Genomic DNA, 25041 nt, shown 5'->3' with positions numbered 1-25041 from the left:
CAGAAATATGGTTAGTTTTCCTTATTTGAAATGAAATTCTGTACAAAATGCACATTATGAATTTTGAATAGCATGAAAATAGTTTTTTTGCAAAATTGACAGTACCTGGCCTTGCAATTTTAAAACATAAAAATTTGGACAGATTTGTGGAAATTTCTCAGTCTATGAACAAATGACAGAAATATGCATAATTTTCCTTATTCGAAATGGAATTCTCTACAAAATGCACATTTTGAATTTTGAACAGCATGAAAATAGTTTTTTCGCAAAATTGCCCGTACCAGCCCTTAGGATTTTATTATGAATTTTCAGTAGCATGAAAAACCTTTTTTTTTTTAAATTAACCGTACCAGCCCTTGCAATTTTAAAACATGAAAATTTGGACAGATTTATGGAAATTTCTCCGAACAAATGACAGAAATATGGATTAGTTTACCTTATTTCGTAATGAAATTTTCTACAAAATGCCCATTATGAATTTTCAGTAGCATGGAAAACATTTTTTTTAAAAATTGACAGTACCAGTCCTTAGGATTTTGAAACATGGAAATTTGGACAGATTTATGGAAATTTCTCCGTCTATTAACAAATGACAGAAATATGCATTAGTTTTCCTTATTCGAAATGAAATTCTCTACAAAATGCACATTATGAATTTTGAATAGCATGAAAATAGTTTTTTTTGCAAAATTGACAGTACCTGGCCTTGCAATTTTAAAACATAAAAATTTGGACAGATTTGTGGAAATTTCTCAGTCTATGAACAAATGACAGAAATATGCATTAGTTTTCCTTATTCGAAACTGAATTCTCTACAAAATGCACATTATGAATTTTGAATAGCATGAAAAGAGTTTTTTTGCAAAATTGACAGTACCGGCCCTTAGGATTTTGAAACATGAAAATGTGGGCAGATTTGTGGAAATTTCTCCATCTATGAACAAATGACAGAAATATGGATTAGTTTTCCTTATTTGAAATGAAATTCTGTACAAAATGCACATTATGAATTTTGAATAGCATGAAAATAGTTTTTTTTGCAAAATTGACAGTACCGGCCGGCCCTTAAGATTTTGAAACATGAAAATTTGGACAGATTTGTGGAAATTTCTCCGTCTATTAACAAATGACAGAAATATGCATTAGTTTTCCTTATTCGAAATGAAATTCTCTACAAAATGCACATTATGAATTTTGAATAGCATGAAAATAGTTTTTTTGCAAAATTGACAGTACCGGCCCTTAGGATTTTGAAACATGAAAATGTGGGCAGATTTGTGGAAATTTCTCCGTCTATAAACAAATGATAGAAATATGGTTAGTTTTCCTTATTCGAAATGAAATTCTCTACAAAATGCACATTATGAATTTTGAACAGCATGAAAATAGCTTTTTGGCAAAATTAACTGTACCGGCCCTTAGGATTTTGAAACATGAAAATTTGGACAGATTTGTGGAAATTTCTCCGTCTATGAACAAATGACAGAAATATGGATTAGTTTTCCTTATTCGAAATGAAATTCTCTACAAAATGCACATTTTGAATTTTGAACAGCATGAAAATAGTTTTTTCGCAAAATTGCCCGTACCGGCCCTTAGGATTTTATTATGAATTTTCAGTAGCATGAAAAACATTTTTTTTTTTAAATTAACCGTACCGGCCCTTGCAATTTTAAAACATGAAAATTTGGACAGATTTATGGAAATTTCTCCGAACAAATGACAGAAATATGGATTAATTTACCTTATTTCGTAATGAAATTTTCTACAAAATGCCCATTATGAATTTTGAATAGCATGAAAATAGTTTTTTTGCAAAATTGACAGTACCGGCCCTTAGGATTTTGAAACATGAAAATGTGGGCAGATTTGTGGAAATTTCTCCGTCTATAAACAAATGATAGAAATATGGTTAGTTTTCCTTATTCGAAATGAAATTCTCTACAAAATGCACATTATGAATTTTGAACAGCATGAAAATAGCTTTTTGGCAAAATTAACTGTACCGGCCCTTAGGATTTTGAAACATGAAAATTTGGACAGATTTGTGGAAATTTCTCCGTCTATGAACAAATGACAGAAATATGGATTAGTTTTCCTTATTCGAAATGAAATTCTCTACAAAATGCACATTTTGAATTTTGAACAGCATGAAAATAGTTTTTTCGCAAAATTGCCCGTACCGGCCCTTAGGATTTTATTATGAATTTTCAGTAGCATGAAAAACCTTTTTTTTTTTAAATTAACCGTACCGGCCCTTGCAATTTTAAAACATGAAAATTTGGACAGATTTATGGAAATTTCTCCGAACAAATGACAGAAATATGGATTAATTTACCTTATTTCGTAATGAAATTTTCTACAAAATGCCCATTATGAATTTTCAGTAGCATGGAAATAGTTTTTTTGCAAAATTGACAGTACCGGCCCTTAGGATTTTGAAACATGAAAATGTGGGCAGATTTGTGGAAATTTCTCAGTCTATGAACAAATGACAGAAATATGCATTAGTTTCCCTTATTCGAAATGGAATTCTCTACAAAATGCACATTATGAATTTTGAATAGCATGAAAATAGTTTTTTTGCAAAACTGACCGTACCGGCCCTTAGGATTTTGAAACATGAAAATTTGGATAGATTTGTGGAAATTTCCACGTCTATGAACAAATGACAGAAATATGGATTGTTTTTCCTTATTCGAAATGAAATTCTCTATAAAAAGCACATGATGAATTTTGAATAGCATGAAAATAGTTTTTTTTGCAAAATTGACAGTACCGGCCGGCCCTTAATATTTTGAAACATGAAAATTTGGACAGATTTGTGGAAATTTCTCCGTCTATTAACAAATGACAGAAATATGCATTAGTTTTCCTTATTCGAAATGAAATTCTCTGCACATTATGAATTTTGAATAGCATGAAAATAGTTTTTTTGCAAAATTGACAGTACCGGCCCTTAGGATTTTGAAACATGAAAATGTGGGCAGATTTGTGGAAATTTCTCCATCTATGAACAAATGACAGAAATATGCATTAGTTTTCCTTATTTGAAATGAAATTCTGTACAAAATGCACATTTTGAATTTTTAACAGCATGAAAATAGTTTTTTCGCAAAATTGCCCGTACCGGCCCTTAGGATTTTATTATGAATTTTCAGTAGCATGAAAAACCTTTTTTTTTTTTAAATTAACCGTACCTGCCCTTGCAATTTTAAAACATGAAAATTTGGACAGATTTATGGAAATTTCTCTGAACAAATGACAGAAATATGGATTAATTTACCTTATTTCGTAATGAAATTTTCTACAAAATGCCCATTATGAATTTTAAGTAGCATGGAAAACATTTTTTTTAAAAATTGACAGTACCAGCCCTTAGGATTTTGAAACATGGAAATTTGGACAGATTTATGGAAATTTCTCAAACAAATGACAGAAATATGCATTAGTTTTCCTTATTCGAAATGAAATTCTCTACAAAATGCACATTATGAATTTTGAATAGCATGAAAATAGTTTTTTTGCAAAATTGACAGTACCGGCCCTTAGGATTTTGAAACATGAAAATGTGGGCAGATTTGTGGAAATTTCACCATCTATGAACAAATGACAGAAATATGGATTAGTTTTCCTTATTTGAAATGAAATTCTGTACAAAATGCACATTATGAATTTTGAATAGCATGAAAATAGTTTTTTTGCAAAATTGACCGTACCGGCCCTTAGGATTTTGGAACATGAAAATTTGGGCAGATTTGTTGAAATTTCTCCGTCTATAAACAAATGATAGAAATATGGTTAGTTTTCCTTATTCGAAATGAAATTCTCTACAAAATGCACATTATGAATTTTGAACAGCATGAAAATAGCTTTTTGGCAAAATTAACTGTACCGGCCCTTAGGATTTTGAAACATGAAAATTTGGACAGATTTGTGGAAATTTCTCCGTCTATGAACAAATGACAGAAATATGGATTAGTTTTCCTTATTTGAAATGAAATTCTCTACAAAATGCACATTTTGAATTTTGAACAGCATGAAAATAGTTTTTTCGCAAAATTGCCCGTACCGGCCCTTAGGATTTTATTATGAATTTTCAGTAGCATGAAAAACCTTTTTTTTTTTTAAATTAACCGTACCTGCCCTTGCAATTTTAAAACATGAAAATTTGGACAGATTTATGGAAATTTCTCTGAACAAATGACAGAAATATGGATTAATTTACCTTATTTCGTAATGAAATTTTCTACAAAATGCCCATTATGAATTTTAAGTAGCATGGAAAACATTTTTTTTAAAAATTGACAGTACCAGCCCTTAGGATTTTGAAACATGGAAATTTGGACCGATTTATGGAAATTTCTCCGTCTATGAACAAATGACTGAAATATGGATTAGTTTTCCTTATTCGAAATGAAATTCTGTACAAAATGCACATTATGAATTTTGAATAGCATGAAAATAGTTTTTTTGCAAAATTGACCGTACCGGCCCTTAGGATTTTGGAACATGAAAATTTGGGCAGATTTGTGGAAATTTCTCCGTCTATAAACAAATGATAGAAATATGGTTAGTTTTCCTTATTCGAAATGAAATTCTCTACAAAATGCACATTATGAATTTTGAACAGCATGAAAATAGCTTTTTGGCAAAATTAACTGTACCGGCCCTTAGAATTTTGAAACATGAAAATTTGGAAAGATTTGTGGAAATTTCTCCGTCTATGAACAAATCACAGAAATATGGATTAGTTTTACTTATTTGAAATGAAATTCTGTACAAAATGCACATTATCAATTTTGAATAGATTGAAAATAGTTTTTTTGCAAAATTGACCGTACCGGCCCTTAGGATTTTGAAACATGAAAATTTGGACAGATTTGTGGAAATTTCTGAGTCTATGAACAAATGACAGAAATATGGTTAGTTTTCCTTATTTGAAATGAAATTCTGTACAAAATGCACATTATGAATTTTGAATAGCATGAAAATAGTTTTTTTGCAAAATTGACAGTACCTGGCCTTGCAATTTTAAAACATAAAAATTTGGACAGATTTGTGGAAATTTCTCAGTCTATGAACAAATGACAGAAATATGCATAATTTTCCTTATTCGAAATGGAATTCTCTACAAAATGCACATTTTGAATTTTGAACAGCATGAAAATAGTTTTTTCGCAAAATTGCCCGTACCAGCCCTTAGGATTTTATTATGAATTTTCAGTAGCATGAAAAACCTTTTTTTTTTTAAATTAACCGTACCAGCCCTTGCAATTTTAAAACATGAAAATTTGGACAGATTTATGGAAATTTCTCCGAACAAATGACAGAAATATGGATTAGTTTACCTTATTTCGTAATGAAATTTTCTACAAAATGCCCATTATGAATTTTCAGTAGCATGGAAAACATTTTTTTTAAAAATTGACAGTACCAGTCCTTAGGATTTTGAAACATGGAAATTTGGACAGATTTATGGAAATTTCTCCGTCTATTAACAAATGACAGAAATATGCATTAGTTTTCCTTATTCGAAATGAAATTCTCTACAAAATGCACATTATGAATTTTGAATAGCATGAAAATAGTTTTTTTTGCAAAATTGACAGTACCTGGCCTTGCAATTTTAAAACATAAAAATTTGGACAGATTTGTGGAAATTTCTCAGTCTATGAACAAATGACAGAAATATGCATTAGTTTTCCTTATTCGAAACTGAATTCTCTACAAAATGCACATTATGAATTTTGAATAGCATGAAAAGAGTTTTTTTGCAAAATTGACAGTACCGGCCCTTAGGATTTTGAAACATGAAAATGTGGGCAGATTTGTGGAAATTTCTCCATCTATGAACAAATGACAGAAATATGGATTAGTTTTCCTTATTTGAAATGAAATTCTGTACAAAATGCACATTATGAATTTTGAATAGCATGAAAATAGTTTTTTTTGCAAAATTGACAGTACCGGCCGGCCCTTAAGATTTTGAAACATGAAAATTTGGACAGATTTGTGGAAATTTCTCCGTCTATTAACAAATGACAGAAATATGCATTAGTTTTCCTTATTCGAAATGAAATTCTCTACAAAATGCACATTATGAATTTTGAATAGCATGAAAATAGTTTTTTTGCAAAATTGACAGTACCGGCCCTTAGGATTTTGAAACATGAAAATGTGGGCAGATTTGTGGAAATTTCTCCGTCTATAAACAAATGATAGAAATATGGTTAGTTTTCCTTATTCGAAATGAAATTCTCTACAAAATGCACATTATGAATTTTGAACAGCATGAAAATAGCTTTTTGGCAAAATTAACTGTACCGGCCCTTAGGATTTTGAAACATGAAAATTTGGACAGATTTGTGGAAATTTCTCCGTCTATGAACAAATGACAGAAATATGGATTAGTTTTCCTTATTCGAAATGAAATTCTCTACAAAATGCACATTTTGAATTTTGAACAGCATGAAAATAGTTTTTTCGCAAAATTGCCCGTACCGGCCCTTAGGATTTTATTATGAATTTTCAGTAGCATGAAAAACATTTTTTTTTTTAAATTAACCGTACCGGCCCTTGCAATTTTAAAACATGAAAATTTGGACAGATTTATGGAAATTTCTCCGAACAAATGACAGAAATATGGATTAATTTACCTTATTTCGTAATGAAATTTTCTACAAAATGCCCATTATGAATTTTGAATAGCATGAAAATAGTTTTTTTGCAAAATTGACAGTACCGGCCCTTAGGATTTTGAAGCATGAAAATGTGGGCAGATTTGTGGAAATTTCTCCGTCTATAAACAAATGATAGAAATATGGTTAGTTTTCCTTATTCGAAATGAAATTCTCTACAAAATGCACATTATGAATTTTGAACAGCATGAAAATAGCTTTTTGGCAAAATTAACTGTACCGGCCCTTAGGATTTTGAAACATGAAAATTTGGACAGATTTGTGGAAATTTCTCCGTCTATGAACAAATGACAGAAATATGGATTAGTTTTCCTTATTCGAAATGAAATTCTCTACAAAATGCACATTTTGAATTTTGAACAGCATGAAAATAGTTTTTTCGCAAAATTGCCCGTACCGGCCCTTAGGATTTTATTATGAATTTTCAGTAGCATGAAAAACCTTTTTTTTTTTAAATTAACCGTACCGGCCCTTGCAATTTTAAAACATGAAAATTTGGACAGATTTATGGAAATTTCTCCGAACAAATGACAGAAATATGGATTAATTTACCTTATTTCGTAATGAAATTTTCTACAAAATGCCCATTATGAATTTTCAGTAGCATGGAAATAGTTTTTTTGCAAAATTGACAGTACCGGCCCTTAGGATTTTGAAACATGAAAATGTGGGCAGATTTGTGGAAATTTCTCAGTCTATGAACAAATGACAGAAATATGCATTAGTTTCCCTTATTCGAAATGGAATTCTCTACAAAATGCACATTATGAATTTTGAATAGCATGAAAATAGTTTTTTTGCAAAATTGACAGTACCGGCCCTTAGGATTTTGAAACATGAAAATGTGGGCAGATTTGTGGAAATTTCTCCATCTATGAACAAATGACAGAAATATGGATTAGTTTTCCTTATTTGAAATGAAATTCTGTACAAAATGCACATTATGAATTTTGAATAGCATGAAAATAGCTTTTAGGCAAAATTAACTGTACCGGCCCTTAGGATTTTGAAACATGAAAATTTGGAAAGATTTGTGGAAATTTCTCCGTCTATGAACAAATCACAGAAATATGGATTAGTTTTACTTATTTGAAATGAAATTCTGTACAAAATGCACATTATCAATTTTGAATAGATTGAAAATAGTTTTTTTGCAAAATTGACCGTACCGGCCCTTAGGATTTTGAAACATGAAAATTTGGACAGATTTGTGGAAATTTCTGAGTCTATGAACAAATGACAGAAATATGGTTAGTTTTCCTTATTTGAAATGAAATTCTGTACAAAATGCACATTATGAATTTTGAATAGCATGAAAATAGTTTTTTTTGCAAAATTGACAGTACCTGGCCTTGCAATTTTAAAACATAAAAATTTGGACAGATTTGTGGAAATTTCTCAGTCTATGAACAAATGACAGAAATATGCATTAGTTTCCCTTATTCGAAATGGAATTCTCTACAAAATGCACATTATGAATTTTGAATAGCATGAAAATAGTTTTTTTGCAAAATTGACAGTACCGGCCCTTAGGATTTTGAAACATGAAAATGTGGGCAGATTTGTGGAAATTTCTCCATCTATGAACAAATGACAGAAATATGGATTAGTTTTCCTTATTTGAAATGAAATTCTGTACAAAATGCACATTATGAATTTTGAATAGCATGAAAATAGTTTTTTTGAAAAATTGACTGTACCGGCCCTTAGGATTTTGGAACATGAAAATTTGGGCAGATTTGTGGAAATTTCTCAGTCTATAAACAAATGATAGAAATATGGTTAGTTTTCCTTATTCGAAATGAAATTCTCTACAAAATGCACATTATGAATTTTGAACAGCATGAAAATAGCTTTTTGGCAAAATTAACTGTACCGGCCCTTAGGATTTTGAAACATGAAAATTTGGACAGATTTGTGGAAATTTCTCCGTCTATGAACAAATGACAGAAATATGGATTAGTTTTCCTTATTCGAAATGAAATTCTGTACAAAATGCACATTATGAATTTTGAATAGCATGAAAATAGTTTTTTTGCAAAATTGACAGTACCGGCCGGCCCTTAAGATTTTGAAACATGAAAATTTGGACCGATTTGTGGAAATTTCTCCGTCTATGAACAAATGACAGATATATGCATTAGTTTTCCTTATTTGAAATGAAATTCTGTACAAAATGCACATTATTAATTTTGAACAGCATGAAAATAGCTTTTTGGCAAAATTAACTGTACCGGCCCTTAGGATTTTATTATGAATTTTCAGTAGCATGAAAAACCTTTTTTTTTTTTAAATTAACCGTACCGGCCCTTGCAATTTTAAAACATGAAAATTTGGACAGATTTATGGAAATTGCTCCGAACAAATGACAGAAATATGGATTAATTTACCTTATTTCGTAATGAAATTTTCTACAAAATGCCCATTATGAATTTTCAGTAGCATGGAAAACATTTTTTTTAAAAATTGACAGTACCAGCCCTTAGGATTTTGAAACATGGAAATTTGGACAGATTTATGGAAATTTCTCCGTCTATGAACAAATGACTGAAATATGGATTAGTTTTCCTTATTCGAAATGAAATTCTCTACAAAATGCACATTATGAATTTTGAATAGCATGAAAATAGCTTTTTTGCAAAATTGACAGTACCGGCCCTTGCAATTTTGAAACATGAAAATTTGGACAGATTTGTGGAAATTTCTCCGTCTATGAACAAATGACAGAAATATGGATTGTTTTACCTTATTCGAAATGAAATTCTCTATAAAAAGCACATGATGAATTTTGAATAGCATGAAAATAGTTTTTTTTGCAAAATTGACAGTACCGGCTGGCCCTTAAAATTTTGAAACATGAAAATTTGGACAGATTTGTGGAAATTTCTCCGTCTATTAACAAATGACAGAAATATGGATTAGTTTTCCTTATTTGAAATGAAATTCTCTACAAAATGCACATTATGAATTTTGACTAGCATGAAAATAGTTTTTTTGCAAAATTGACCGTACCGGCCCTTAGGATTTTGGAACATGAAAATTTGGGCAGATTTGTGGAAATTTCTCCGTCTATAAACAAATGATAGAAATATGGTTAGTTTTCCTTATTCGAAATGAAATTCTCTACAAAATGCACATTATGAATTTTGAACAGCATGAAAATAGTTTTTTTGCAAAATTGACAGTACCTGGCCTTGCAATTTTAAAACATAAAAATTTGGACAGATTTGTGGAAATTTCTCAGTCTATGAACAAATGACAGAAATATGGATTAGTTTTCCTTATTTGAAATGAAATTCTCTACAAAATGCACATTATGAATTTTGACTAGCATGAAAATAGTTTTTTTGCAAAATTGACCGTACCGGCCCTTAGGATTTTATTATGAATTTTCAGTAGCATGAAAAACCTTTTTTTTTTTAAATTAACCGTACCAGCCCTTGCAATTTTAAAACATGAAAATTTGGACAGATTTATGGAAATTTCTCCGAACAAATGACAGAAATATGGATTAGTTTACCTTATTTCGTAATGAAATTTTCTACAAAATGCCCATTATGAATTTTCAGTAGCATGGAAAACATTTTTTTTAAAAATTGACAGTACCAGTCCTTAGGATTTTGAAACATGGAAATTTGGACAGATTTATGGAAATTTCTCCGTCTATTAACAAATGACAGAAATATGCATTAGTTTTCCTTATTCGAAATGAAATTCTCTACAAAATGCACATTATGAATTTTGAATAGCATGAAAATAGTTTTTTTTGCAAAATTGACAGTACCTGGCCTTGCAATTTTAAAACATAAAAATTTGGACAGATTTGTGGAAATTTCTCAGTCTATGAACAAATGACAGAAATATGCATTAGTTTTCCTTATTCGAAACTGAATTCTCTACAAAATGCACATTATGAATTTTGAATAGCATGAAAAGAGTTTTTTTGCAAAATTGACAGTACCGGCCCTTAGGATTTTGAAACATGAAAATGTGGGCAGATTTGTGGAAATTTCTCCATCTATGAACAAATGACAGAAATATGGATTAGTTTTCCTTATTTGAAATGAAATTCTGTACAAAATGCACATTATGAATTTTGAATAGCATGAAAATAGTTTTTTTTGCAAAATTGACAGTACCGGCCGGCCCTTAAGATTTTGAAACATGAAAATTTGGACAGATTTGTGGAAATTTCTCCGTCTATTAACAAATGACAGAAATATGCATTAGTTTTCCTTATTCGAAATGAAATTCTCTACAAAATGCACATTATGAATTTTGAATAGCATGAAAATAGTTTTTTTGCTAAATTGACAGTACCGGCCCTTAGGATTTTGACACATGAAAATGTGGGCAGATTTGTGGAAATTTCTCCGTCTATAAACAAATGATAGAAATATGGTTAGTTTTCCTTATTCGAAATGAAATTCTCTACAAAATGCACATTATGAATTTTGAACAGCATGAAAATAGCTTTTTGGCAAAATTAACTGTACCGGCCCTTAGGATTTTGAAACATGAAAATTTGGACAGATTTGTGGAAATTTCTCCGTCTATGAACAAATGACAGAAATATGGATTAGTTTTCCTTATTCGAAATGAAATTCTCTACAAAATGCACATTTTGAATTTTGAACAGCATGAAAATAGTTTTTTCGCAAAATTGCCCGTACCGGCCCTTAGGATTTTATTATGAATTTTCAGTAGCATGAAAAACCTTTTTTTTTTTAAATTAACCGTACCGGCCCTTGCAATTTTAAAACATGAAAATTTGGACAGATTTATGGAAATTTCTCCGAACAAATGACAGAAATATGGATTAATTTACCTTATTTCGTAATGAAATTTTCTACAAAATGCCCATTATGAATTTTGAATAGCATGAAAATAGTTTTTTTGCAAAATTGACAGTACCGGCCCTTAGGATTTTGAAACATGAAAATGTGGGCAGATTTGTGGAAATTTCTCCGTCTATAAACAAATGATAGAAATATGGTTAGTTTTCCTTATTCGAAATGAAATTCTCTACAAAATGCACATTATGAATTTTGAACAGCATGAAAATAGCTTTTTGGCAAAATTAACTGTACCGGCCCTTAGGATTTTGAAACATGAAAATTTGGACAGATTTGTGGAAATTTCTCCGTCTATGAACAAATGACAGAAATATGGATTAGTTTTCCTTATTCGAAATGAAATTCTCTACAAAATGCACATTTTGAATTTTGAACAGCATGAAAATAGTTTTTTCGCAAAATTGCCCGTACCGGCCCTTAGGATTTTATTATGAATTTTCAGTAGCATGAAAAACCTTTTTTTTTTTAAATTAACCGTACCGGCCCTTGCAATTTTAAAACATGAAAATTTGGACAGATTTATGGAAATTTCTCCGAACAAATGACAGAAATATGGATTAATTTACCTTATTTCGTAATGAAATTTTCTACAAAATGCCCATTATGAATTTTCAGTAGCATGGAAATAGTTTTTTTGCAAAATTGACAGTACCGGCCCTTAGGATTTTGAAACATGAAAATGTGGGCAGATTTGTGGAAATTTCTCAGTCTATGAACAAATGACAGAAATATGCATTAGTTTCCCTTATTCGAAATGGAATTCTCTACAAAATGCACATTATGAATTTTGAATAGCATGAAAATAGTTTTTTTGCAAAATTGACAGTACCGGCCCTTAGGATTTTGAAACATGAAAATGTGGGCAGATTTGTGGAAATTTCTCCATCTATGAACAAATGACAGAAATATGGATTAGTTTTCCTTATTTGAAATGAAATTCTGTACAAAATGCACATTATGAATTTTGAATAGCATGAAAATAGCTTTTAGGCAAAATTAACTGTACCGGCCCTTAGGATTTTGAAACATGAAAATTTGGAAAGATTTGTGGAAATTTCTCCGTCTATGAACAAATCACAGAAATATGGATTAGTTTTACTTATTTGAAATGAAATTCTGTACAAAATGCACATTATCAATTTTGAATAGATTGAAAATAGTTTTTTTGCAAAATTGACCGTACCGGCCCTTAGGATTTTGAAACATGAAAATTTGGACAGATTTGTGGAAATTTCTGAGTCTATGAACAAATGACAGAATTATGGTTAGTTTTCCTTATTTGAAATGAAATTCTGTACAAAATGCACATTATGAATTTTGAATAGCATGAAAATAGTTTTTTTTGCAAAATTGACAGTACCTGGCCTTGCAATTTTAAAACATAAAAATTTGGACAGATTTGTGGAAATTTCTCAGTCTATGAACAAATGACAGAAATATGCATTAGTTTCCCTTATTCGAAATGGAATTCTCTACAAAATGCACATTATGAATTTTGAATAGCATGAAAATAGTTTTTTTGCAAAATTGACAGTACCGGCCCTTAGGATTTCGAAACATGAAAATGTGGGCAGATTTGTGGAAATTTCTCCATCTATGAACAAATGACAGAAATATGGATTAGTTTTCCTTATTTGAAATGAAATTCTGTACAAAATGCACATTATGAATTTTGAATAGCATGAAAATAGTTTTTTTGAAAAATTGACTGTACCGGCCCTTAGGATTTTGGAACATGAAAATTTGGGCAGATTTGTGGAAATTTCTCAGTCTATAAACAAATGATAGAAATATGGTTAGTTTTCCTTATTCGAAATGAAATTCTCTACAAAATGCACATTATGAATTTTGAACAGCATGAAAATAGCTTTTTGGCAAAATTAACTGTACCGGCCCTTAGGATTTTGAAACATGAAAATTTGGACAGATTTGTGGAAATTTCTCCGTCTATGAACAAATGACAGAAATATGGATTAGTTTTCCTTATTCGAAATGAAATTCTGTACAAAATGCACATTATGAATTTTGAATAGCATGAAAATAGTTTTTTTGCAAAATTGACAGTACCGGCCGGCCCTTAAGATTTTGAAACATGAAAATTTGGACCGATTTGTGGAAATTTCTCCGTCTATGAACAAATGACAGATATATGCATTAGTTTTCCTTATTTGAAATGAAATTCTGTACAAAATGCACATTATTAATTTTGAACAGCATGAAAATAGCTTTTTGGCAAAATTAACTGTACCGGCCCTTAGGATTTTATTATGAATTTTCAGTAGCATGAAAAACCTTTTTTTTTTTTAAATTAACCGTACCGGCCCTTGCAATTTTAAAACATGAAAATTTGGACAGATTTATGGAAATTTCTCCGAACAAATGACAGAAATATGGATTAATTTACCTTATTTCGTAATGAAATTTTCTACAAAATGCCCATTATGAATTTTCAGTAGCATGGAAAACATTTTTTTTAAAAATTGACAATACCAGCCCTTAGGATTTTGAAACATGGAAATTTGGACAGATTTATGGAAATTTCTCCGTTTATTAACAAATGACAGAAATATGCATTAGTTTTCCTTATTCGAAATGAAATTCTCTACAAAATGCACATTATGAATTTTGAATAGCATGAAAATAGTTTTTTTTGCAAAATTGACAGTACCTGGCCTTGCAATTTTAAAACATAAAAATTTGGACAGATTTGTGGAAATTTCTCAGTCTATGAACAAATGACAGAAATATGCATTAGTTTCCCTTATTCGAAATGGAATTCTCTACAAAATGCACATTATGAATTTTGAATAGCATGAAAATAGTTTTTTTGCAAAATTGACAGTACCGGCCCTTAGGATTTTGAAACATGAAAATGTGGGCAGATTTGTGGAAATTTCTCTATCTATGAACAAATGACAGAAATATGGATTAGTTTTCCTTATTTGAAATGAAATTCTGTACAAAATGCACATTATGAATTTTGAATAGCATGAAAATAGTTTTTTTGCAAAATTGACCGTACCGGCCCTTAGGATTTTGGAACATGAAAATTTGGGCAGATTTGTGGAAATTTCTCCGTCTATAAACAAATGATAGAAATATGGTTAGTTTTCCTTATTCGAAATGAAATTCTCTACAAAATGCACATTATGAATTTTGAACAGCATGAAAATAGCTTTTTGGCAAAATTAACTGTACCGGCCCTTAGGATTTTGAAACATGAAAATTTGGACAGATTTGTGGAAATTTCTCCGTCTATGAACAAATGACAGAAATATGGATTAGTTTTCCTTATTCGAAATGAAATTCTCTACAAAATGCACATTTTGAATTTTGAACAGCATGAAAATAGTTTTTTTGCAAAATTGCCCGTACCGGCCCTTAGGATTTTATTATGAATTTTCAGTAGCATGAAAAACCTTTTTTTTTTTTAAATTAACCGTACCGGCCCTTGCAATTTTAAAACATGAAAATTTGGACAGATTTATGGAAATTTCTCCGAACAAATGACAGAAATATGGATTAATTTACCTTATTTCGTAATGAAATTTTCTACAAAATGCCCATTATGAATTTTCAGTAGCATGGAAAACATTTTTTTTAAAAATTGACAATACCAGCCCTTAGGATTTTGAAACATGGAAATTTGGACAGATTTATGGAAATTTCTCCGTTTATTAACAAATGACAGAAATATGCATTAGTTTTCCTTATTCGAAATGAAATTCTCTACAAAATGCACATTATGAATTTTGAATAGCATGAAAATAGTTTTTTTTGCAAAATTGACAGTACCTGGCCTTGCAATTTTAAAACATAAAAATTTGGACAGATTTGTGGAAATTTCTCAGTCTATGAACGAATGACAGAAATATGCATTAGTTTCCCTTATTCGAAATGGAATTCTCTACAAAATGCACATTATGAATTTTGAATAGCATGAAAATAGTTTTTTTGCAAAATTGACAGTACCGGCCCTTAGGATTTTGAAACATGAAAATGTGGGCAGATTTGTGGAAATTTCTCTATCTATGAACAAATGACAGAAATATGGATTAGTTTTCCTTATTTGAAATGAAATTCTGTACAAAATGCACATTATGAATTTTGAATAGCATGAAAATAGTTTTTTTGCAAAATTGACCGTACCGGCCCTTAGGATTTTGGAACATGAAAATTTGGGCAGATTTGTGGAAATTTCTCCGTCTATAAACAAATGATAGAAATATGGTTAGTTTTCCTTATTCGAAATGAAATTCTCTACAAAATGCACATTATGAATTTTGAACAGCATGAAAATAGCTTTTTGGCAAAATTAACTGTACCGGCCCTTAGGATTTTGAAACATGAAAATTTGGAAAGATTTGTGGAAATTTCTCCGTCTATGAACAAATCACAGAAATATGGATTAGTTTTACTTATTTGAAATGAAATTCTGTACAAAATGCACATTATGAATTTTGAACAGCATGAAAATAGCTTTTTGGCAAAATTAACTGTACCGGCCCTTAGGATTTTATTATGAATTTTCAGTAGCATGAAAAACCTTTTTTTTTTTTAAATTAACCGTACCGGCCCTTGCAATTTTAAAACATGAAAATTTGGACAGATTTATGGAAATTTCTCCGAACAAATGACAGAAATATGGATTAATTTACCTTATTTCGTAATGAAATTTTCTACAAAATGCCCATTATGAATTTTCAGTAGCATGGTAAACATTTTTTTTAAAAATTGACAGTACCAGCCCTTAGGATTTTGAAACATGGAAATTTGGACCGATTTATGGAAATTTCTCCGTCTATGAACAAATGACTGAAATATGGATTAGTTTTCCTTATTCGAAATGAAATTCTCTACAAAATGCACATTATGAATTTTGAATAGCATGAAAATAGCTTTTTTGCAAAATTGACAGTACCGGCCCTTGCAATTTTGAAACATGAAAATTTGGAAAGATTTGTGGAAATTTCTCAGTCTATGAACAAATGACAGAAATATGGATTAGTTTTCCTTATTCGAAATGAAATTCTCTACAAAATGCACATTATGAATTTCGAATAGCATGAAAATAGCTTTTTGGCAAAATTAACTGTACCGGCCCTTAGGATTTTGAAACATGAAAATTTGGACAGATTTGTGGAAATTTCTCCGTCTATGAACAAATGACAGAAATATGGATTAGTTTTCCTTATTCGAAATGAAATTCTGTACAAAATGCACATTATGAATTTTGAATAGCATGAAAATAGTTTTTTTTGCAAAATTGACAGTACCTGGCCTTGCAATTTTAAAACATAAAAATTTGGACAGATTTGTGGAAATTTCTCAGTCTATGAACAAATGACAGAAATATGCATTAGTTTCCCTTATTCGAAATGGAATTCTCTACAAAATGCACATTATGAATTTTGAATAGCATGAAAATAGTTTTTTTGCAAAATTGACAGTACTGGCCCTTAGGATTTTGGAACATGAAAATTTGGGCAGATTTGTGGAAATTTCTCAGTCTATAAACAAATGATAGAAATATGGTTAGTTTTCCTTATTCGAAATGAAATTCTCTACAAAATGCACATTATGAATTTTGAACAGCATGAAAATAGTTTTTTTTGCAAAATTGACAGTACCGGCCCTTAGGATTTTGAAACATGAAAATGTGGGCAGATTTGTGGAAATTTCTCCATCTATGAACAAATGACAGAAATATGGATTAGTTTTCCTTATTTGAAATGAAATTCTGTACAAAATGCACATTATGAATTTTGAACAGCATGAAAATAGCTTTTTTGCAAAATTGAGAGTACCGGCCCTTGCAATTTTGAAACATGAAAATTTGGAAAGATTTGTGGAAATTTCTCAGTCTATGAACAAATGACAGAAATATGGATTAGTTTTCCTTATTCGAAATGAAATTCTCTACAAAATGCACATTATGAATTTCGAATAGCATGAAAATAGTTTTTTTGGAAAATTAACTGTACCGGCCCTTAGGATTTTGAAACATGAAAATTTGGACAGATTTGTGGAAATTTCTCCGTCTATGAACAAATGACAGAAATATGGATTAGTTTTCCTTATTCGAAATGAAATTCTCTACAAAATGCACATTATGAATTTTGAATAGCATGAAAACAGTTTTTTTGCAAAATTGCCCGTACCGGCCCTTAGGATTTTGAAACATGAAAATTTGGACAGATTTGTGGAAATTTCTCCGTCTATGAACAAATGACAGAAATATGGATTAGTTTTCCTTATTTGAAATGAAATTCTCTACAAAATGCACATTATGAATTTTTTTGCAAAATTCACAGTACCGGCCCTTGCAATTTTGAAACATGAAAATTTGGACAGATTTGTGGAAATTTCTCCGTCTATGAACAAATGACAGAAATATGGATTGTTTTACCTTATTCGAAATGAAATTCTCTATAAAAAGCACATGATGAATTTTGAATAGCATGAAAATAGTTTTTTTTGCAAAATTGACAGTACCGGCCGGCCCTTAAAATTTTGAAACATGAAAATTTGGACAGATTTGTGGAAATTTCTCCGTCTATTAACAAATGACAGAAATATGGATTAGTTTTCCTTATTTGAAATGAAATTCTGTACAAAATGCACATTATGAATTTTGAATAGCATGAAAATAGTTTTTTTGCAAAATTGACCGTACCGGCCCTTAGGATTTTGGAACATGAAAATTTGGGCAGATTTGTGGAAATTTCTCCGTCTATAAACAAATGATAGAAATATGGTTAGTTTTCCTTATTCGAAATGAAATTCTCTACAAAATGCACATTATGAATTTTGAACAGCATGAAAATAGCTTTTTGGCAAAATTAACTGTACCGGCGCTTAGGATTTTTAAACATGAAAATTTGGACAGATTTGTGGAAATTTCTCCGTCTATGAACAAATGACAGAAATATGGATTAGTTTTCTTTATTCGAAATGAAATTCTCTACAAAATGCACATTTTGAATTTTGAACAGCATGAAAATAGTTTTTTCGCAAAATTGCCCGTACCGGCCCTTAGGATTTTATTATGAATTTTCAGTAGCATGAAAAACCTTTTTTTTTTTAAATTAACCGTACCGGCCCTTGCAATTTTAAAACATGAAAATTTGGACAGATTTATGGAAATTTCTCCGAACAAATGACAGAAATATGGATTAATTTACCTTATTTCGTAATGAAATTTTCTACAAAATGCCCATTATGAATTTTCAGTAGCATGGAAAACATTTTTTTTAAAAATTGACAGTACCAGCCCTTAGGATTTTGAAACATGGAAATTTGGACAGATTTATGGAAATTTTTCCGTCTATTAACAAATGACAGAAATATGCATTAGTTTTCCTTATTCGAAATGAAATTCTCTACAAAATGCACATTATGAATTTTGAATAGCATGAAAATAGTTTTTTTTGCAAAATTGACAGTACCGGCCCTTAGGATTTTGAAACATGAAAATGTGGGCAGATTTGTGGAAATTTCTCCATCTATGAACAAATGACAGAAATATGGATTAGTTTTCCTTATTTGAAATGAAATGCTGTACAAAATGCACATTATGAATTTTGAATAGCATGAAAATAGTTTTTTTGCAAAATTGACCGTACCGGCCCTTAGGATTTTGGAACATGAAAATTTGGGCAGATTTGTGGAAATTTCTCCGTCTATAAACAAATGATAGAAATATGGTTAGTTTTCCTTATTTGAAATGAAATTCTGTACAAAATGCACATTATGAATTTTTAATAGCATGAAAATAGTTTTTTTGCAAAATTGACCGTACCGGCCCTTAGGATTTTGGAACATAAATATTTGGGCAGATTTGTGGAAATTTCTCCGTCTATAAACAAATGATAGAAATATGGTTAGTTTTCCTTATTCGAAATGAAATTCTCTACAAAATGCACATTATGAATTTTGAACAGCATGAAAATAGCTTTTTGGCAAAATTAACTGTACCGGCCCTTAGGATTTTGAAACATGAAAATTTGGAAAGATTTGTGGAAATTTCTCCGTCTATGAACAAATCACAGAAATATGGATTAGTTTTACTTATTTGAAATGAAATTCTGTACAAAATGCACATTATGAATTTTGAATAGCATGAAAATAGTTTTTTTGCAAAATTGACAGTACCTGGCCTTGCAATTTTAAAACATAAAAATTTGGACAGATTTGTGGAAGTTTCTCAGTCTATGAACAAATGACAGAAATATGCATAATTTTCCTTATTCGAAATGGAATTCTCTACAAAATGCACATTATGAATTTTGAATAGCATGAAAATAGTTTTTTTGCAAAATTGACAGTACCGGCCCTTAGGATTTCGAAACATGAAAATGTGGGCAGATTTGTGGAAATTTCTCCATCTATGAACAAATGACAGATATATGCATTAGTTTTACTTATTCGAAATGAAATTCTCTACGAAATGCACATTTTGAATTTTGAATAGCATGAAAATAGTTCTTTTGCAAAATTGACAGTACCGGCCCTTGCAATTTTAAAACATAGAAATTTGGACAGATTTGTGGAAATTTCTCAGTCTATGAACAAATGACAGAAATATGGATTAGTTTTCCTTATTTGAAATGAAATTCTGTACAAAATGCACATTATGAATTTTGAATAGCATGAAAATAGTTTTTTTGCAAAATTGACCGTACCGGCCCTTAGGATTTTGAAACATGAAAATTTGGATAGATTTGTGGAAATTTCCACGTCTATGAACAAATGACAGAAATATGCATTAGTTTTCCTTATTTGAAATGAAATTCTGTACAAAATGCACATTATGAATTTTTAATAGCATGAAAATAGTTTTTTTTGCAAAATTGACCGTACCGGCCCTTAGGATTTTGGAACATGAAAATTTGGGCAGATTTGTGGAAATTTCTCCGTCTATAAACAAATGATAGAAATATGGTTAGTTTTCCTTATTCGAAATGAAATTCTCTACAAAATGCACATTATGAATTTTGAACAGCATGAAAATAGCTTTTTGGCAAAATTAACTGTACCGGCCCTTAGGATTTTGAAACATGAAAATTTGGACAGATTTGTGGAAATTTCTCCGTCTATGAACAAATGACAGAAATATGGATTGTTTTTCCTTATTCGAAATGAAATTCTCTATAAAAAGCACATGATGAATTTTGAATAGCATGAAAATAGTTTTTTTTGCAAAATTGACAGTACCGGCCGGCCCTTAACATTTTGAAACATGAAAATTTGGACAGATTTGTGGAAATTTCTCCGTCTATTAACAAATGACAGAAATATGCATTAGTTTTCCTTATTCGAAATAAAATTCTCTACAAAATGCACATTATGAATTTTGAATAGCATGAAAATAGTTTTTTTGCAAAATTGACAGTACCGGCCCTTAGGATTTTGAAACATGAAAATGTGGGCAGATTTGTGGAAATTTCTCCATCTATGAACAAATGACAGAAATATGGATTAGTTTTCCTTATTTGAAATGAAATTCTGTACAAAATGCACATTATGAATTTTGAATAGCATGAAAATAGTTTTTTTGCAAAATTGACCGTACCGGCCCTTAGGATTTTGGAACATGAAAATTTGGGCAGATTTGTGGAAGTTTCTCCGTCTATAAACAAATGATAGAAATATGGTTAGTTTTCCTTATTCGAAATGAAATTCTCTACAAAATGCACATTATGAATTTTGAACAGCATGAAAATAGCTTTTTGGCAAAATTAACTGTACCGGCCCTTAGGATTTTGAAACATGAAAATTTGGACAGATTTGTGGAAATTTCTCCGTCTATGAACAAATGACAGAAATATGGATTAGTTTTCCTTATTTGAAATGAAATTCTCTACAAAATGCACATTTTGAATTTTGAACAGCATGAAAATAGTTTTTTCGCAAAATTGCCCGTACCGGCCCTTAGGATTTTATTATGAATTTTCAGTAGCATGAAAAACCTTTTTTTTTTTTAAATTAACCGTACCTGCCCTTGCAATTTTAAAACATGAAAATTTGGACAGATTTATGGAAATTTCTCTGTACAAAATGCACATTATGAATTTTGAATAGCATGAAAATAGTTTTTTTGCAAAATTGACAGTACCGGCCCTTAGGATTTTGAAACATGAAAATGTGGGCAGATTTGTGGAAATTTCTCCATCTATGAACAAATGACAGAAATATGGATTAGTTTTCCTTATTTGAAATGAAATTCTGTACAAAATGCACATTATGAATTTTGAATAGCATGAAAATAGTTTTTTTGCAAAATTGACCGTACCGGCCCTTAGGATTTTGGAACATGAAAATTTGGGCAGATTTGTGGAAATTTCTCCGTCTATAAACAAATGATAGAAATATGGTTAGTTTTCCTTATTCGAAATGAAATTCTCTACAAAATGCACATTATGAATTTTGAACAGCATGAAAATAGCTTTTTGGCAAAATTAACTGTACCGGCCCTTAGGATTTTGAAACATGAAAATTTGGACAGATTTGTGGAAATTTCTGAGTCTATGAACAAATGACAGAAATATGGTTAGTTTTCCTTATTTGAAATGAAATTCTGTACAAAATGCACATTATGAATTTTGAATAGCATGAAAATAGTTTTTTTGCAAAATTGACAGTACCTGGCCTTGCAATTTTAAAACATAAAAATTTGGACAGATTTGTGGAAATTTCTCAGTCTATGAACAAATGACAGAAATATGCATAATTTTCCTTATTCGAAATGGAATTCTCTACAAAATGCACATTTTGAATTTTGAACAGCATGAAAATAGTTTTTTCGCAAAATTGCCCGTACCGGCCCTTAGGATTTTATTATGAATTTTCAGTAGCATGAAAAACCTTTTTTTTTTTTAAATTAACCGTACCAGCCCTTGCAATTTTAAAACATGAAAATTTGGACAGATTTATGGAAATTTCTCCGAACAAATGACAGAAATATGGATTAATTTACCTTATTTTGTAATGAAATTTTCTACAAAATGCCCATTATGAATTTTCAGTAGCATGGAAAACATTTTTTTTAAAAATTGACAGTACCAGCCCTTAGGATTTTGAAACATGGAAATTTGGACAGATTTATGGAAATTTCTCCGTCTATTAACAAATGACAGAAATATGCATTAGTTTTCCTTATTCAAAATGAAATTGTCTACAAAATGCACATTATGAATTTTGAATAGCATGAAAATAGTTTTTTTTGCAAAATTGACAGTACCTGGCCTTGCAATTTTAAAACATAAAAATTTGGACAGATTTGTGGAAATTTCTCAGTCTATGAACAAATGACAGAAATATGCATTAGTTTTCCTTATTCGAAACTGAATTCTCTACAAAATGCACATTATGAATTTTGAATAGCATGAAAAGAGTTTTTTTGCAAAATTGACAGTACCGGCCCTTAGGATTTTGAAACATGAAAATGTGGGCAGATTTGTGGAAATTTCTCCATCTATGAACAAATGACAGAAATATGGATTAGTTTTCCTTATTTGAAATGAAATTCTGTACAAAATGCACATTATGAATTTTGAATAGCATGAAAATAGTTTTTTTGCAAAATTGACAGTACCGGCCGGCCCTTAAGATTTTGAAACATGAAAATTTGGACAGATTTGTGGAAATTTCTCCGTCTATTAACAAATGACAGAAATATGCATTAGTTTTCCTTATTCGAAATGAAATTCTCTACAAAATGCACATTATGAATTTTGAATAGCATGAAAATAGTTTTTTTGCAAAATTGACAGTACCGGCCCTTAGGATTTTGAAACATGAAAATGTGGGCAGATTTGTGGAAATTTCTCCGTCTATAAACAAATGATAGAAATATGGTTAGTTTTCCTTATTCGAAATGAAATTCTCTACAAAATGCACATTATGAATTTTGAACAGCATGAAAATAGCTTTTTGGCAAAATTAACTGTACCGGCCCTTAGGATTTTGAAACATGAAAATTTGGACAGATTTGTGGAAATTTCTCCGTCTATGAACAAATGACAGAAATATGGATTAGTTTTCCTTATTTGAAATGAAATTATGTACAAAATGCACATTATCAATTTTGAATAGATTGAAAATAGTTTTTTTGCAAAATTGACCGTACCGGCCCTTAGGATTTTGGAACATGAAAGTTTGGGCAGATTTGTGGAAATTTCTCCGTCTATAAACAAATGATAGAAATATGGTTAGTTTTCCTTATTCGAAATGAAATTCTCTACAAAATGCACATTATGAATTTTGAACAGCATGAAAATAGCTTTTTGGCAAAATTAACTGTACCGGCCCTTAGAATTTTGAAACATGAAAATTTGGAAAGATTTGTGGAAATTTCTCCGTCTATGAACAAATCACAGAAATATGGATTAGTTTTACTTATTTGAAATGAAATTCTGTACAAAATGCACATTATCAATTTTGAATAGATTTTAAATATTTTTTTGCAAAATTGACCGTACCGGCCCTTAGGATTTTGAAACATGAAAATTTGGACAGATTTGTGGAAATTTCTGAGTCTATGAACAAATGACAGAAATATGGTTAGTTTTCCTTATTTGAAATGAAATTCTGTACAAAATGCACATTATGAATTTTGAATAGCATGAAAATAGTTTTTTTTCAAAATTGACAGTACCTGGCCTTGCAATTTTAAAACATAAAAATTTGGACAGATTTGTGGAAGTTTCTCAGTCTATGAACAAATGACAGAAATATGCATAATTTTCCTTATTCGAAATGGAATTCTCTACAAAATGCACATTATGAATTTTGAATAGCATGAAAATAGTTTTTTTGCAAAATTGACAGTACCGGCCCTTAGGATTTCGAAACATGAAAATGTGGGCAGATTTGTGGAAATTTCTCCATCTATGAACAAATGACAGATATATGCATTAGTTTTACTTATTCGAAATGAAATTCTCTACGAAATGCACATTTTGAATTTTGAATAGCATGAAAATAGTTCTTTTGCAAAATTGACAGTACCGGCCCTTGCAATTTTAAAACATAGAAATTTGGACAGATTTGTGGAAATTTCTCAGTCTATGAACAAATGACAGAAATATGGATTAGTTTTCCTTATTTGAAATGAAATTCTGTACAAAATGCACATTATGAATTTTGAATAGCATGAAAATAGTTTTTTTGCAAAATTGACCGTACCGGCCCTTAGGATTTTGAAACATGAAAATTTGGATAGATTTGTGGAAATTTCCACGTCTATGAACAAATGACAGAAATATGCATTAGTTTTCCTTATTTGAAATGAAATTCTGTACAAAATGCACATTATGAATTTTTAATAGCATGAAAATAGTTTTTTTTGCAAAATTGACCGTACCGGCCCTTAGGATTTTGGAACATGAAAATTTGGGCAGATTTGTGGAAATTTCTCCGTCTATAAACAAATGATAGAAATATGGTTACTTTTCCTTATTCGAAATGAAATTCTCTACAAA

Source organism: Pholcus phalangioides, unplaced genomic scaffold, assembly GCF_987345545.1.
Source record: "Pholcus phalangioides strain wild (caught in Gottingen) unplaced genomic scaffold, Ppha-v1.0 ptg000015l_1, whole genome shotgun sequence".
Taxonomy (NCBI): domain Eukaryota; kingdom Metazoa; phylum Arthropoda; class Arachnida; order Araneae; family Pholcidae; genus Pholcus; species Pholcus phalangioides.
This window is presented reverse-complemented; position numbering follows the sequence as displayed.